The sequence below is a fragment of the Macaca mulatta genome, chromosome 20, assembly GCF_049350105.2.
Source record: "Macaca mulatta isolate MMU2019108-1 chromosome 20, T2T-MMU8v2.0, whole genome shotgun sequence".
NCBI classification, from domain to species: Eukaryota; Metazoa; Chordata; class Mammalia; order Primates; family Cercopithecidae; genus Macaca; species Macaca mulatta.
In genome coordinates, this window is record NC_133425.1 from 3,020,751 (window position 1) to 3,032,634 (window position 11,884).

Sequence of the window (11,884 nt, forward strand, 5' to 3'; positions counted from 1 at the left end):
CCAACAACAAAGATGGTGATACGATTTGACTGTGTTCCCACCCAAATCTCACCTTGAATTATAATAATTCCCACGTGTCAAGGGCAGGGCCTGGTGGAAGTAACTGAATCATGGGGGACGTTTTCCCTATACTGTTGTGGGTAGTGAGTAAGTCTCATGAGACCTGATGGTTTTATAAATGGGAGTTCCCCTGCAGATGCTCTCTTGCCTGCTGCCATGTAAGACCCTGTGCCTTCCGACATGATTGTGAGGCCTCCCCAGCCATGTGGAACTGTGAGTCCATTAAACCTCTTTCCTTTATAAATTACCCAGTCTCAGGTATGTTTATCAGCAGTGTGAGAAAAGACTAATATAGTAAATTATTACTGTAATAATTATTCTTACAGCGGGACACTGCTGTAAAGATACCCAAAAATGTGGAAGTGACTTTGGAACTGGGTAACAGGCAGAGGTTGGAACCATTTGGAGGGCTCAGAAGAGGACAGGAAGATGTGGGAAAGTTTGGCACTTCCCAGACTTGAATGCCTTTGACCAAAATGCTGATAGTGATATGGCCAACAAAGTCCAGGCTGAGGTGGTCTCTGAGAGGAGGAACTTGTTGGAAACTGGAATAAAGGTGACTCTTGCTGTGCTTTAGCAGAGACTGGTAGCATGTTGCCTCTGCCCTAGAGATGTGTGGAACTTTGAACTTGAGAGAGATGATTTAGGGCATCTGGTGAAAGAAATTCCTTTTTTTTGTTTTTGAGATGGAGTCTCGCTTTGTCACCGAGGCTGGAGTGCAGCGGCGTGATCTCGGCTCACTGCAACCGCTGCCTCATGTTCAAGCAATTCTCCTGTCTCAGCTCCCTGAGCAGCTGGAACTACAGAAGTGTGCCGTCACACCCAACTAATTTTTGTATTTTTAGTAGAGACGGGGTTTCACCATGTTGGCCAGGAGGGTCTTGATCTCTGACTTTGTGATCTGCCCGCCTTGGCCTCCCAAAATGCTGGGATTACAGGTGTGAGCCACTGCACCCAACCAGTGAAAGAAATTTCTAAGCAGCAACGTGTTCGAAAGGTGACCTGGGTGCTGTGTTAAAAGCATTCAGTTTTGTGTATTCACAAAGATACGGTTTGGAATTGGAACTTTAGTTTAAAAGGGAAGCCAACCATAAAAGGCTGAAAAATTTGCAGCATGGTGATGCCATAAAAAAGTCCATTTTCTGAGGAGAAATTTAAGCTGGCTGCAGAAATTTGCATAACAAGGAGCCAAATGTTAATCACAAAGACAGTGGGGAAAATGTCTCCAGGGCATGTCAGAGGTCTTCAGGGCAGCCCCTCCCATCACAGGTCCCGAGGCCTAGGAGGATAAAAATGGTTTAGTGGACGAGGCCCAGGGCCTTGCTGCTTTGTGCAGTCTTGGGTGCCCTGCCTCCCAGCCACGGCGAAAGGGAGCCAAGGTGCAGCTCAGACTGTTGCTTCAGAGGGTGCAAGCCCCAAGCCTTGGCAGTTTTCAGGTGGTGTTGGGCCTGCAGATGCCCAGAAGTCAAGAATTGAGGTTTGGGAGCTGGGTGCAGTGGCTCACACCTGTAATCCCAGCAGCACTTTGGGAGGCTGAGGCAGGTAGTTCACCTGAGGTCAGGAGTTTGAAACCAGCCTGGCCAACATGGCGAAACCCTGTCCCTACTGAAAATACAAAAATTAGTCAAGCGTGGTGATGCGCACCTGTAGTCCCAGCTACTTGGGAAGCTGAGGTGGATCACTTGAACCTGGGAGGCGGAAGTTGCAGTGAGCCAAGATCATGCCACTGCACTCCAGCCTGGGTGACAGAGCGAGACACCATAAGAAAAAAATCAGGTTTGGGAACGTCTGCCTAGATTTCACAGGCTGTATCGGAACACTGGGATGTCCAGGCAGAAGTGTGCTGCAGGGCAGAGTCTTCACAGAGAACCTCCGCTAGGGCAATACGGAAGGGAAATGTGGGGTTGGATCCCCCGCAGAGTCCCTGCTGGGGCACTGCCTAGTGGAGCTGTGAGAAAAGGGCCACCATCCTCCAGACCCCAGAATGGTAGATCCACTGACAACAGCTTGCACCGTGCACCTGGAAAAGCCACAGACACTTGACATGAGCCTGTGACAGCAGCTGGGAGGGGGGCTGTACCCTGCAAAGTCACAGGGGTGGAGCTGCCCGAGGCCTTGGGAACCCACCTCTTGCATCAGTGAGATCTGGATGTGAGACATGGAGTCAAAGGAGATCATTTTGTAGCTTTAAGATTTGACTGCCCTGGGCCGGGCGCGGTGGCTCAAGCCTGTAATCCCAGAACTTTGGGAGGCTGAGATGGGTGGATCACGAGGTCAGGAGATCAAGACCATCCTGGCTAACACGGTAAAACCCCGTCTCTACTAAAAAAAAAAATACAAAAACTAGCCGGGCGAGGTGGCGGGCGCCTGTAGTCCCAGCTACTCGGGAGGCTGAGGCAGGAGAATGGCGTAAACCCGGGAGGCGGAGCTTGCAGTGATCTGAGATCCGGCCATTGCACTCCAGCCTGGGTGACAGAGCGAGACTCCGTCTCAAAAAAAAAAAAAAAGATTTGACTGCCCTGTTGGATTTTGGACTTGCATGGGGCCTGTAGCCCCTTTGTTTTGGCCAACTTCTCCCATTTGGAATGGATGTATTTACCTAATGCCTGCACCTTTGATTTTACAGGCTTATAGGCAGAAGGGACTTGCCTTGTCTCAGATGAGACTTTGGACTTGGACTTTTGGATTAATGCTGGAATGAGTTAAGACTTTGGGGGACGGCTGGAAGGGCATGATTGTGTTTTGAATTGTGAGGATATGAGGTTTAGGAGGGGCCGGGGTGGGATGATATGGTTTGGCTGTGTCCCCACCCAAATCTCATCTTGAATTGTAGTTCCCATAATCCCCACACGTGTGAGAGGGACCCGGTGGAGACAGGTGAATCACGGGCTTGGTTCCCTCCGTCCTGTTCTCTCGAGAGTGAGTTCTCATGAGAGCTGATGGTTTTATAAGCGGCTTCCCCCTTCACTGGGCACTCATTTCTCTCTCCTGCTGCCATGAGAAGAAGAACTTGTTTGCCTTTTTTCCCACCATGATTGTAAGTTTCCTGAGGCCTCGCCCACCTTGCAGAACTGCGAGTCAGTTAAACCTCTTTTCTTTATAAATTGCCCGCTCTCAGGCAGTCCTTCATAGCAATGTGAGAATGGACTAACACAGATGGGAAAATGGCAAAATTCTTAATGTCCTCTATCTTATTTTTATGGTTTCAAGTACTATTTTGTGCAGACACTGTCCTGTTTTCCCTTCTTTTTTTTTTTTTTTTTTTTGAGATGGAGTCTGGCTCTGTCGCCCAGGCTGGAGTGCAGTGGCCGGATCTCAGCTCACTGCAAGTTCCGCCTCCCGGGTTTACGCCATTCTCCCACCTCAGCCTCCCGAGTAGCTGGGACTACAGGCGCCCGCCACCTCGCCCGGCTAGTTTTTTGTACTTCTTTTTAGTAGAGACGGGGTTTCACCGTGTTAGCCAGGATGGTCTCGATCTCCTGACCTCGTGATCCGCCCGTCTCGGCCTCCCAAAGTGCTGGGATTACAGGCGTGAGCCACCGCGCCCGGCCCTGTTTTCCCTTCTAATCAGCTTCCTAAGAGGGAGAGGCCAGGCTCAGGGTTCACTGTTCCCATGTGGGGGTTACCATCAGCCTCTGTGCCGTTTAGTGGAAGGACTGTCACTGCCAATCATAAACCAAGCCCATCTAAGCCTGGGCCCCTTTCTGGATTCTTGGTCCCTCTGTCTGTCCACTGCCATGCTCTCTGCACAGTGGTGACTTTTTGGTAAGCTGGAGTTCTTCTTTCTTTCTTTTTGGGGACATGGTCTTGCTCTGTTTCCCAGGCTGGAGTGCAGTGGTGCCATCTTGGCTCACTGCAGCCTCAACCTCCCAGGCTCAGGTGATCCTCCCACATCAGCCTCCCAAGTAGCTGGGACTTACAGGCGTGGTGTGTGCCACCATCCTCAGCTAATTTTTATTTTTTTATAGAGATGGGGTCTCCCTGTCATTTTCAGGAAATTCTCATATCTGGTAGATAGGGCCTCATTCTTCAAGAGCATCTTGGCTCTTCCCAGTCCTCTTGTGTTTCCATATAAACCTTGGAAACAGCTGTTGAGTCTCTAAAACAAAACCAAATTGTGCGTGGCGCCGCGGTCTGTGATGTCTTCCTGCACTGAGTCTTCCAACCTGGGGACATGCAGTATTTCCTCCTTTACCGAGGACTCGTGTCTCTCACGTTTTTCTAGATTTTCTACGATGTGCTCTTGCATGTATTTTTTTAGGTTCTTTTCCTATATGATTGTTGCTTTTGATACTATTATGCATTATCATTTTTCCTCCTCAATTTCATTTGCTGTTTGTCAGGGCTGGAATTGTTTTCTAGACAGGTTGGGATAACTAAGTATGAAGTAATGTGTTCTCTTTACCCTACGATTCTGTTTCTAAAACAGTTTTGTTGATTTATAATTTACAGAGCACAAAATTCCCTCACTGTAAGTGTGCAGTCGGTGACAGGAAATGCATGCTGTGTGGCCAGCGCTGCCCTCCGCCTTTCCCACATGAGCCGCGTGCTCTGCATCTGGTTTCTTTTTTTTTTTTTTTTTTTTTTTTTTTTTTTTGAGACGGAGTCTTGCTCTGTAGCCCGGGTTGGAGTGCAGTGGCCAGATCTCAGCTCACTGCAAGCTCCGCCTCCCGGGTTTACGCCATTCTCCTGCCTCAGCCTCCGGAGTAGCTGGGACTACAGGCGCCCGCCACCTCGCCCGGCTAGTTTTTTGTATTTTTAGTAGAGACGGGGTTTCACCGTGTTAGCCAGGATGGTCTCGATCTCCTGACCTCGTGATCCGCCCGTCTCGGCCTCCCAAAGTGCTGGGATTACAGGCTTGAGCCACCGCGCCCGGCCTCTGCATCTGGTTTCTTCCCTGGATGCAGGGTTTTGGAGGCTCGTCCATGCCGTGACATGGAGCAATGCTTCATGCTTTACAGCTGAACGATGCTCCCCTCTGTGGCCTCATTTGTTCACGGCTCCTCCTTAGTTGCTGGAGGCTTGGGCTGTTTCCATTTGGGGACACTGTGAAAAATGGAAATCTATTTGTGTGCAAGTCTTTGGACACAGGTTTCATTTTTCTTGGGTACAGTCTTAGGAGTGGAGTTGCTGGTTCATAGCGTTGTATCTCTTTTTAAAAACTTTTCTGGTGTGGGCATACTTTTTTTTTTTTTTAAAGACAGAATCTCACTCTTATCACCCAGGCTGGAGTGCAGTAGCACAATCTTGACTCACTGCAACTTCCACCTCCTGGGTTCAAGCAATTCTCCTGCCTCAGCCTCCTGAATAGCTGAGATTACATGCGCCTACCACCACGCCCGGCTAATTGTTTTATTTTTCGAAGAGACGGGGTTTCACCATGTTGGCCTGGCTGCTCTCAAACTCCTGACCTCAGATGATCTGCCCACCTTGGCCTCCCAAAGTGCTGGGATTACAGGTGTGAGCGCCGACGCCCAGCCACGTGTACTGTTTTACAAAGTAGGCGAGTTTCAGTTGTTCCACATCCTCACCAGCATTTGGTATGTTCCTGTAAGCTATTCCCACTCATGTTTTTCTGTTAACTAGTGATGTCAAACCTCTTCATGTGTTTATTGGCCATTCTAATGTCAGTCTTTGGTGACATAGTCTAAGTTACGCTTTTTGTTTTTATTTTTTTAACATGTACAAAGCTGCTGGATACCCATTTTTAATTGGGTTATGTTCTTGAGTTGTGTAAGACTTTGTGTATTACTTACAACTCTCAGTGGTGGATCAACAAGGAAAAAAAAACAAAACTGGCAAATATTTTTCCCAGCCTGTGGCTTCTCTATTTTTTTTTTTTTTTAAAGCTGTCTTTTGGCCCAGTGTGGTGGCTCACATCTGTAATCCCAGCACTTTGGGAGGCTGAGGCTGGAGGGCTGCTTAAGCCCAAGATTTCAAGACTGGCCTAGGCAACACAGCAAGACCCCACCTCTACAAAAAATACAAAAATTAGCCACACATGGTGGTATGCGCCTGTGGTCCCAGCTACTCGGGAAGCTGAGGCTGGGGCTGGAGAATTGCTTGAGGCTGCAGTGAGCCATGATCACGCCACTGCACTCCAGCCTGGGTAACAGGGCAAAGCCTCATTTCAAAAAGAATGAAAAAAAAAAGTTGTCTTTTTTTTTTTTTTTTGAGACGGAATCTCACTCTGTCACCCAGGCTGGAGTACAGTGGCCGGATCTCAGCTCACTGCAAGCTCCGCCTCCCGGGTTCACGCCATTCTCCTGCCTCGGCCTCCCGAGTAGCTGGAACTACAGGCGCCCGCCACCTCGCCCGGCTAGTTTTTTGTATTTTTTGGTAGAGACGGGGTTTCACCGTGTTAGCCAGGATGGTCTCGATCTCCTAACCTCGTGATCCGCCCGTCTCGGCCTCCCAAAGTGCTGGGATTACAGGCTTGAGCCACCGCGCCCGGCAGTTGTCTTTTTAAAGCTCAAAAGTTTTTCATTGTGACAAGTTCCAACTGATTTATTTTTCTCTAACAACTCTTTGCCTAACCCAAGATGACAGAGATGTTCTCCTACAGCTGCTTCTGAAAGTTTGGTGGCTTCAGCTATTATATTTAGGACTGTGATCTCTTCTGAGTTACTTTATGAGGATATGAGGAAGGGTCTCAAGTCACTTCTTCCACAGATATCTAATTGTCCCAACACTATCTGTTAGACTCTCCTTTTCCCAGTTGAAATGTCTTGGCATTTTTGTTGAAAAATCAGACGGCCGGCCGGGCGCGGTGGCTCAAGCCTGTAATCCCAGCACTTTGGGAGGCCGAGACGGGCAGATCACGAGGTCAGGAGATCGAGACCATCCTGGCTAACACGGTGAAACCCCGTCTCTACTAACAATACAAAACACTAGCCGGGCGAGGTGGCGGGCGCCTATAGTCCCAGCTACTCAGGAGGCTGAGGCAGGAGAATGCTGTGAACCTGGGAGGCGGAGCTTGCAGTGAGCTGAGATCCGGCCACTGCACTCCAGCCTGGGCGACAGAGCGAGACTCCGTCTCAAAAAAAAAAAAAAAAGAAAAAAAGAAAAATCAGACGGCCATGAATACAAGGATTTATTCTAAACTCTGATCTGTTGTTCTTCATACCCTTCCTTACACTACTGTCACACTTGATTTTTGAGACAGAGTTTTGCTCTTGTCACCCAGGCTGGAGTACAGTGGCACGATCTCAGCTCACTGCAACCTCCACCTCCTGAGTTCAAGCAATTCTCCTGCTTCAGCCTCCCGAGTAGCTGGGAATACAGGCGTGGGCCACCATGCCCGGCTAATTTTTGTATTTTTAGTAGAGACGGGGTTTCACCGTGTTGGCCAGGCTGGTCTCGAACTCCTGACCTCAGGTGATCCACCCACCTTGGCCTCCCAAAGTACTGGGATTACATGTGTGAGCTACCGCGCTCGGCCCCTGCTAGGATCTTAATAGGAACTGCATGGGATCTGTGGGCCCATTTGGGGAGACAGAAATCGTGACAGGAGTCTCCTACCCAGTGAATGTGCATTGTCTTTCCATTTTTCTCAGCAAGCATCTTGTATTTTCACTGTATAAATCTTCCGTTTCCTTCACCAAGGTGGTTCCTAAGTGTGTGCTCTAGTTTCGATGCTGGTGACTGGAATCTGAGTTTTGTGTGGATTGTTCATAGTCTATAGAAAGGTGATGGATCTGTTAACTCTGGATCCCGAGGCCCAGCTGAACTTCCCTGTTGCGGTTGTGTGTGTCCCGTAGGCCTTGCTATGTAGAGAACCCTTGTGCTATGAATAGACACTTACTTTTTCCAATGTGTGGTTTTTGTTTTGTTTTTTGTTTTTAGCATCTTATTAAACGCCTCGTTCTGCCTTTAGAGGGAACCATTGTCACCCACCATGAACTACGCCACCAGCTTGGGAGGCAGAATAGTGCTCACTGCGAAGATGGCCACATTCTAAGCCCTGGGCCCTGGGATGATGTGAAGCCACACCACCCAGAGGAGGTGCCAATTTCAGGTCAGTTCCCCCAAAATGGAGTAGCTTGGGTTTTCCAGGTGAACCTAGGGAATCGTATGGTCCTTAAAAGCAGAGGAGGAGTTGCCTTGAGGCATGGAGGACTCGGCCTGCTGTTGCTGGCTTTGAAGGTGGCAGGAAGGGCCACGAGCCAAGAGTGCCTCTTGAAAGGATGGGGATATAGAACCTCTCCCAGAGCCTCTGCGGGGAACGCAGCCCTGCCCACACTTTCCTCTTAGTCCCGTGAGACCCGTGTCAGACTACCGACCTCCAAACCGCAAGATACACTCATGTTTTGGTTCTCGGGTGTTTTTTTTTTTTTTGAGATGGAGTATTGCTCTGTCACCCAGGCTGGAGTACAGTGGCGCGATCTCAGGTCACTGCAACCTCCACCTCCTGGGTTCAGGCAATTCTCTGGTCTCAGCCTCCCAAGTAGCTGGGATTACAGGCATGCGCCACCACACCCAGCTAATTTTTGTATTTTTAGTAGACACGGGGTTTCGCCATGTTGGCCAGGCTGGTCTTGAACTCCTGACCTCAAGTGATTCACCCTCCTCAGCCTCCCACAGTGTTGGGATGACAGGTGTGAGCCACCACATCTGGCCTAAACTTGTGTTGTTTTAAATCACTGAGGTGGTGGTGGTGACCTATCCCAGCAGCGACTGGAACCTAATGCAGACAGCCTTTTCTAGCTGGGGATGTCCCCTTCTCTTCCCGGGTTGTGAGATTCTTTATCAGGAACAGGAGTGGGACTTTTGTACTGTGCTTTTCTGCATTGATTGAGATGGATCTCATGGGTGCTTTTTTTTTTTTTTTTTTTTTTTTTTTTTTTTTTTTTTTTGGAAACAGGCTCTGGCTCCGTCTCCCAGGCTAGAGTGCAGTGGCTCGATCTCAGCTCACTGAACTTGCGCCTCCTGGGCTCAAATGATCCTCTGGTTTCAGCCTTGGGAGTAGCTGAGACCGTAAGCATGCGCTCCCATGCCTGGCTACTTTTTGGTTTCTTTTTGGTTTATTTTGGTAGAGACAGGGTTTCGCTATATTGCCCAGGCTAGTCTTGAACTGGGCTCAAGCAATCTGCCCACCTCAGCCTCCCAAAGTTCTGGGATTACAGGTATATGTTTTTCTATTAATGAAGCTTACGACCTTAAGTGCTTTGTAGATGTTACAGAACCTCACTTTGCTGTGACAAACCACGTGGTCATGGTGTGTGAGGTTGCTGAGTTTGGGTTGCTAATATTTTGTTAAGGATCTTTACGTCTGTGTTCATGACGGACATTGTTCTGTGGGGTGGGGGTGGGGATCATGACGCCTTTCGTCGCCTTTAGCCCCTAGACTCAGGGGGCGTGTCTCGTCCTCCACATTCTGAAGATTGTGAATGGCTGTGTTACTGACAGTTCACAGCGGCAGCCCTGTGGGCACAGGCTTCCTATAGGAACACTTAGGACTTCTCAGTACTATAATTTCTTGTTTTAGGTCTATTCAGATCTTCTGTTTCTGAGTCAATTTAAGTGATTTGTGTCCCTCTGGGAGTTTGTCAGCTTCACCTAGTTGGTTGGTTTTCCCAGTATTACAAGGCCTGCTCATTTCTGTAAGATTGGTGACGGTGTCCCCTGTTTCATGCTTCTGGCAGTCAGTCTAGCTAAGAGTTTGCCAATTTTGTTGATCTTTTCAAGGAACTTTTGCTTTTTCTGTTTTCTAGTTTACTCATTTCCTCTCTAATCTTTCTTTAGGTTTCATTTGTTCTTCTTTCTAGCTGAAAGTAGAATCCTACTTTTTTTCTTTTTTGAGACCAAGTCTCACTGTCACTCAGGTTGGAGTGCAATGGCATGATCTTGGCTCATTGCAACCTCTGCCTCCCATGTTCAAGCAATTCTCCTGCCTCAGCCTCCCCAGTAGCTGGGATTACAGGCGCCTGCCACCACGCCCAGCTAATTGTATTTTTAGGAGAGATGGGGTTTCTCCATGTTGGCTAGGCTGGTCTCAAACTCCTGACCTCACGTGATCCACCCACCTCGGCTTCCCAAAGTGCTGGGATTACAGGCATGAGCCACTGAGCCCGGCCAAAGCCAACTTTTTTTTTTTTAAAGACAGAGTCGCGCCGGGCGTGGTGGCTCAAGCCTGTAATCCCAGCACTTTGGGAGGCCGAGACGGGTGGATCACGAGGTCAGGAGATCGAGACCATCCTGGCTAACACAGTGAAACCCTGTCTCTACTAAAACTACAAAAAACTAGCCGGGCGAGGTGGCGGGCGCCTGTAGTCCCGGCTACTCGGGAGGCTGAGGCAGGAGAATGGCGTGAACCCGGGAGGCGGAGCTTGCAGTGAGCTGAGATCAGGCCACTGCACTCCAGCCTGGGCGACAGAGCGAGACTCCGTCTCAAAAAAATAAATAAATAAAAATAAAGACAGAGTCTTGCTCTGTCACCCAGGCTGGAGTGCAGTGGTGTGATATCGGCTTACTGCAAGCTCCACCTCCCAGGTTCACACCATTCTCCCACCTCAGCCTCCTGAGTAGCTGGGACAACAGGCACGTGCCGCCATGCCCAGCTAATTTTTTCTTTTTTTTTTTTTTTTTTTTTGAGACGGAGTCTCGCACTGTGTCGCCCAGGCTGGAGTGCAGTGGCCGGATCTCGGCTCACTGCAAGCTCTGCCTCCCGGGTTTACGCCATTCTCCTGCCTCAGCCTCCCGAGTAGCTGGGACTACAGGCGCCCGCCACCTCGCCCGGCTAGTTTTTTGTATTTTTTAGTAGAGACGGGGTTTCACCGTGTTAGCCAGGATGGTCTCGATCTCCTGACCTCGTGATCCGCCCGTCTCGGCCTCCCAAAGTGCTGGGATTACAGGCTTGAGCCACCGCGCCCGGCCAATTTTTTCTATTTTTAATAGAGACGGGGTTTCACCATGTTAGCCAGGATGGTCTCGCATCTCCTGACATCATGATCCATCCGCCTCAGCATCCCAAAATGCTGGGATTACAGGCATGAGCCACCACGCCCGGCCAAACGTTTTTTATTTGAGACCCCCTTTTATTACATAGGTGGTTAAAGCTATAAATTTCCCTCTGAGCACTGTCAACTCCCACAACTACTGCCTGCCCCACCACTCCTACCATTCACATCAGACATCAGGGCCAGGCACCGTGGCTCACACCTGTAATCCCAGCACTTTGGGAGGCAGAGGCGGGTGGATCACCTGAGGTCAGGAGTTCAAGACCAGCCTGGCCAACATGGCAAAACCCCATCTCTACTAAAAATGCAAAAATTTAGCTGTGCATGGTGGTGGCACCTGTAATCCTAGCTACTCAGGAGGCTGAGGCAAGAGAATCACTTGAGCCCAGGAGGCAGAGGCTGCAGTGAGCTGAGACTATGCCATGGCACTCCAGCCTGGGCAACAGAGCTCCTGTCTCAGGAAAATAAAAGATCAGATGTCAGGCATTTGTTGCATCCACAGAGGGCTGTTAAAATTACTTATTGGTTTACAAATGAGCACAGTGTTATAGAATGGAAGCATTTAAGGTTCTCGCCTAAGAATATTTGCTGACAAACAGAACGAACTCTTTGAACTGGGGTAGGGTTAGTGGGAGAAGCAAGCAGGAGAAGGAATCTGTGTCCTGTCTCCTCACACACACCTGGCTTGAGCGGCATCCCAGAGGGGTCTGTGAGTCTGAGAACAGATCAGTGACCCCTCCGGGGGGATGGGCAATGCGTGTGGTCTGGAAGTACAGTGCCAGCCTTCCTCTTCAATCCACAAGCCTCGGGCCAGGCTTGCTCCTAGGTCCCCAGGGCCGCTCTGCCTCTCCACTCAGAAGAGCCCA

At 49.5% G+C, this 11,884-nt stretch overlaps 1 long non-coding RNA gene across 1 annotated transcript; it reads left to right on the plus strand.

The window, feature by feature from the left end:
* The first annotated feature begins 5,883 nt into the window (after positions 1-5,883).
* On the plus strand, positions 5,884-8,431 carry LOC144337824 (uncharacterized). The gene is made up of 3 exons (XR_013411420.1): positions 5,884-6,121; positions 6,262-6,399; positions 7,384-8,431. It is a non-coding gene; the product is annotated as an uncharacterized LOC144337824 (long non-coding RNA).
* Positions 8,432-11,884: the final 3,453 nt, after the last annotated feature.